Raw genomic sequence first — 5,405 nt, 5'->3', positions numbered from 1 at the left:
TATCTACACATACAATATGCATATATGTAAGAGAAACAATAGATATGAGGTGGCGGCTTATTTTAATGAGTTATCAAAAGATAGACGAGAAGTGAGGCCCACTCAACCCACTCAACAAGGTGTATGAGATGGACAATATTATCTTTTATTTTTTGGCTGTGCATTAGTAAAATTGAGCCATCAATCCCTTCCTCGACCTAATTGTTTACGGGCCAGGAACGTGACCTGCTTTCGCCCATATCTTGTTAATTAGAAGGTAAACTCATATCATTAGCGGGTTATGCACAACTTGATCCGCTTGGTCAAATACTCATTTCAATACTCATTGGTCAACTTGAGAAATAAGGGTATATGAAAAAGAAGCCTCCTTCGTTTGTGTATATTTCTCGAGAAACTCCATCGTCTAGAAAGTTCAATAAAAAAATGTATCATCAATTATAAAAGAAGCGGTTACTTCGTAATGAAGTTTGATTTGTCATGTGTTTAGACAGACACCTGCATGCATAATTTTAGGTTTATAGACAACATAAACATTTGTTTATCTCAAAACTTATTATTATTTTTTTTTTCTACTTTCTGTCTTCTGATTTTAAATATTTGAATAGTGCACTTTTTACCCAATACGAGCTGTCTGTAAAGAGCAAGATGTCCGTCTGAAGAAGGGGTTGCTTATTGAATTTTTTTTATTAATACAAGTTATGTTCAAGACATATAGTACAGTATATCGAAAAAAGAAATTTCTAGTAATTTGTTTTAAAATATATTGTAAATATACATATACTATTACACTAAAGTTGAGAATCTATACGGTAAATCTCTTATAAAATCAAGTGGATTAAGAGTTCAATCAACCAACTTTTTTTTAATACCTTAGACTCGCTTTGGGATGTTTATTGATGTATAAATGCATAGCTCTTAAGAATAGACAATCTTGATGGGTACCACATGTCAACGAGCATTTCAAAAAGTAAACCCATGGTTCATGAGTTTACACGAGCTTTTCATGAATATGTATGTTATGTTAGTGGACCATGCTACTGCACTATTTGAAGTTATAACTTTATAATATTACACGCCCTTCATGTTGGGGCTCTTTTATGGGCCGAAATCTTTTATGGGATTATATTTATTTTGTAATCTATTTTAAAATTTTGTGCCTAATAAGATTTAAACTTTGGTTGCTTTGATATGGTGTCAAAATTCCTTGTAACTACCCTAGAAGACTTGAACATAGCCAACCAACAAGATGTGAATTTGTAAAACAAATTTTAAAAAAAGGAAAAAAAGATAACGCACTAGTAAGTCTTGGTACAAGCCAATAAAATGATATCAAATATGCACCAAGGGATATCTGTTGAGAACGGTGTAGACTCAAACCTCCGCAGGCGAGCTCGATGTTGAGGCGGATCTGAGGCAAGCTTCTCCAGGCAAGGTCGCCAGCTGCAGGCGGAACTCGCGAGCAGGCGAAGGTGCAGGCAAGTTTTTAAAGCGCGGGCGAACTTTGGTCAGGCGAGATCGAGGCAGGCGGATTTTGCACAGGCGTGTTGATGACTTGCAGGCGAGTCTGAGCGTTCGATCCAGGCTGTCGACAACCAGTCGACAGCTCAGCTGCGTTTCCTTATAAAAGGGGAACCCTAGGGTCAAGACCCTAATCTCCCCTTCCCGCGATCTCGACTTCCTGGCAGCAGCGATCTTCTTCTTCCTCTTTCTTCTTTTTCTTCAACGTCTTTTCTCCAGAGCCCTAAGCTCAGATTTTGGGGGGAATTAAAGAGGGAGAAATTAAGAGAGAAAACCAAGAGGGTAATTAAGAAGAGGGAATCTTCACTGTAGCTACAATAGAAGATTGTATTTATTGAGGAATCTCAAGTTTGAGATTCGCTCTGAATTGTAATTTCTTGTTAGATTAATAAGAAATTTATTGTGTGGCTCCCGAGGACATAGGCAGTTGCCGAACCTCGTTAAATCTTGGTATACTTTTTCTATTCTACGTTTCTGTTGTCTTAGGGGTTTTGACGTTAAATTCCCAACAACTGGTATCAGAGCGTGAAACGATCTAGAGGAAGTCAGATTCAAGTGGGAGTCATGGCCGCAGATGAAGGAAAGATGAGACTTGAGAAGTTTGATGGAACAGATTTTGGATTCTGGAAAATGCAGACAGAGGATTATCTGTATCAGAAAAATCTGTATCAACCACTATCGGGGAAGAAGCCAGATTCTATGAAGGCAGATGAGTGGAACCTTCTAGATAGACAAGCCCTTGGTGTTATCAGATTGACGTTGACTCGTAATGTTACGTTCAACATAGCGAAGGAGAAGACAACGGCGGGTCTTATGACAGCACTCTCAAACATGTATGAGAAGTCATCAGCCGCGAACAAAGTTCATTTGATGCGGCGGTTATTCAATCTGAGAATGGCGGAAGGCGCGTCAGACAAAGTTCATTTGATGCGGCGGTTATTCAATCTGAGAATGGCGGAAGGCGCGTCAGTAGCACAACACCGTAATGAACTCAACACGGTCACAACCCAATTGAGTTCAGTTAAAATTGAGTTTGATGAAGAAGTTCAGGCGTTGATATTATTGTCTTCCCTACCAGAGAGTTAGAACGCTACAGTCACAGCTGTGAGTAGCTCGTCGGGAAGCACCAAGTTGAAGTTCAACGACGTTCGTGGTCTGGTTCTTAGTGAGGAGATCCGACGGAGAGAGTCGGGTGAAGCTACAACCTCTTCAGTATTACATACAGAGTCAAGAGGTAGAAATTCAACCAGAGGGAACGGGCGAGGCAGATCAAACTACAGAGGTAGATCAAAGGACAGGAGGTCCAAGTCAAGGAATCGAAGCAACAACTCGAAGACTATCGAGTGTTGGAATTATGGAAAGACCGGGCATTACAAGAATCAGTGCAAGAGTGCACAAAAGGAGAAGGAGGCGAAGGCAGAGGTGAATGTCACTTCCACTTCAAGAGGAGACGACGCATTGATATGCTCTTTGGAGAGCAAGGAGGAATCTTGGGTGTTAGATTCAGGAGCGTCGTTCCATGCTACTTCTCAGAAAGAATTCTTCGAGAAGTATATTCTCAAAAATCTTGGATACGTATACCTTGGTGATGATCAACCGTGTGCTATTGTGGGCAAAGGTGTGGTGAAAATTAAGTTGAACGGGTCAGTCTGCGAGCTGAAGGATGTCAAGCATATTCCCGACCTGAGAAAGAACTTAATATCCGTAGGCCAGTTGGCTGGCGAAGAATACACTACGACCTTCCATGGAGATGATTGGAAGATCTCAAAGGGCGCAATGACGATTGCACGAGGCAAGAAGACTGGTACCCTGTATATGACAGTAGGTGCACGTTGTTTGATCTCAGTTACAGCAGGCAATGAGACTTCAAAGCTGTGGCACCAAAGACTCGGTCATATGAGTGAGAAGGGGATGAAAATCATGCACACAAAGGGAAAACTCTCAGGACTGCATTCAGTGGAGATGGATATGTGTGAAGAATGCATACTTGGAAAGCAGAAGAGAGTTAGTTTTCAGACAAGTGGCAGAACCCCGAGGAAAGAGAAGCTAGAGCTCGTTCACTCAGATATGTGGGGACCAACAACCACCGCGTCCATTGGTGGAAAACACTACTTCGTTACTTTTATCGATGATCACTCTCGGAAAGTATGGGTCTATTTTCTAAAGCATAAGTCAGAAGTATTTGAAGCTTTCAGGAGATGGAAAGCTATGGTCGAGAATGAGACCGGTCTGAGAATAAAGAAGCTCAGGACCGATAATAGCGGTGAGTATGAAGACACCGGATTCAAGAAGTTCTGCTATGAGCACGGGATCGGAATGGAAAGAGCCGTGCCCGGCACGCCTCAGCAAAATGGTGTAGCTGAGCGGATGAACCGAATGTTGACAGAGAGAGCCAGAAGTATTCGGGTACAGTCAGGCCTACCGAAGCAGTTCTGGGCAGAAGCGGTCAACACAGCAGCTTACTTGATCAACCGAGGTCCATCGGTTCCATTGGAGCGCAGAATACCAGAGGAGGTATGGTGCGGAAAGGAGGTAAAACTCTCACATCTTAAAGTTTTCGGTTGTGTGGCTTACGTGCATATTAGTGATCAAGACAGGAATAAGCTTGATCCCAAGTCAAAGAAATGCACTTTCATCGACTATGGTGAAGATGAGTTCGGCTACCGCATTTGGGACAACGAAAACAAGAAAGTGATCCGCAGCAGAGATGTGATATTCAACGAGAAGGTGATGTACAAGGACATGCACAAGACAGATGACTCAGAGAGCGAGTCAATATTTGTAGATGCAAATAATGTCTCAAGTAACCTCTCGGAAGAACCAAATGCAGAAGGTCCTCAGCCAGAAGAGCCTGTTGGACAAGATGGTGCGCAGGAGCCCGACGCACCAGTCCCGATATTAAGAAGATCTTCTTGTCCTCCTATACCAAACATGAGATATATGAACTATCTGTTATTAACAGATGGTGGGGAGCTTGAAAGCTATGATGAAGCTTGTCAGAGTGGAGATGCCAGCAAGTGGGAGCTTGCCATGAAAGATGAGATGAAGTCTCTCATCTTAAACCAGACGTGGGAACTAGCTGAGTTACCTACGGGTAAGAAGGCACTCCACAACAAATGGGTGTACTGGGTGAAAGAGGAGTAGGATGGTTCCAGAAGATATAAGGCCCGATTAGTTGTCAAAGGATTCCAGCAGAAGGAAGGAATTGACTACACCGATATTTTCGCTCCCGTGGTGAAGCTAAATACTATCAGAACAATGATGAGTATTGTAGCTATTGAAGATCTTCATCTCGAGCAGTTAGACGTGAAGATGGCGTTTCTTCACGGAGATCTAGAAGAGGAGATATACATGCACCAGCCAGAAGGTTTTTCAGAAGAAAAGAAGAAGAACCTGGTGTGCAGACTCAAGAAAAGCTTGTATGGCCTGAAACAAGCCCCAAGACAGTGGTACAAGAAGTTTGACGGTTTCATGCACAAGGAAGGTTTCCAGAAGTGCAATGCCGACCATTGTTACTACTTCAAAAGATATCAGTCCAGTTATATCATCCTACTACTATATGTTGATGATATGTTGGTTGCAGGAGCAGATATGGAGGATATCAGGAGTTTGAAGCAGCATCTGTCAAAGGAGTTTGACATGAAGGACTTGTATCCAGCGAAAAAGATCCTTGGAATGCAAATCACGAGAGACAAGAAGAAAGTGTTCTTGCGGTTGTCTCAGACCGAGTACATCATCCGTTTTTTGCAAAGATTCAGCATGGACGATGCCAAGCCAGTGAGCACACTATTGGCCAACCATTTTCATCTATCAAAGGATCAGTCTTCTCAGTCAGAAGAAGAAAAAGAGAGTATGGCTAAGGTTCCTTATGCCTCAGCTATCGGAAG

The sequence above is a fragment of the Asparagus officinalis genome, chromosome 8 (genome assembly GCF_001876935.1).
Source record: "Asparagus officinalis chromosome 8, Aspof.V1, whole genome shotgun sequence".
Classification (NCBI taxonomy): Eukaryota; Viridiplantae; Streptophyta; class Magnoliopsida; order Asparagales; family Asparagaceae; genus Asparagus; species Asparagus officinalis.
This window is presented reverse-complemented; position numbering follows the sequence as displayed.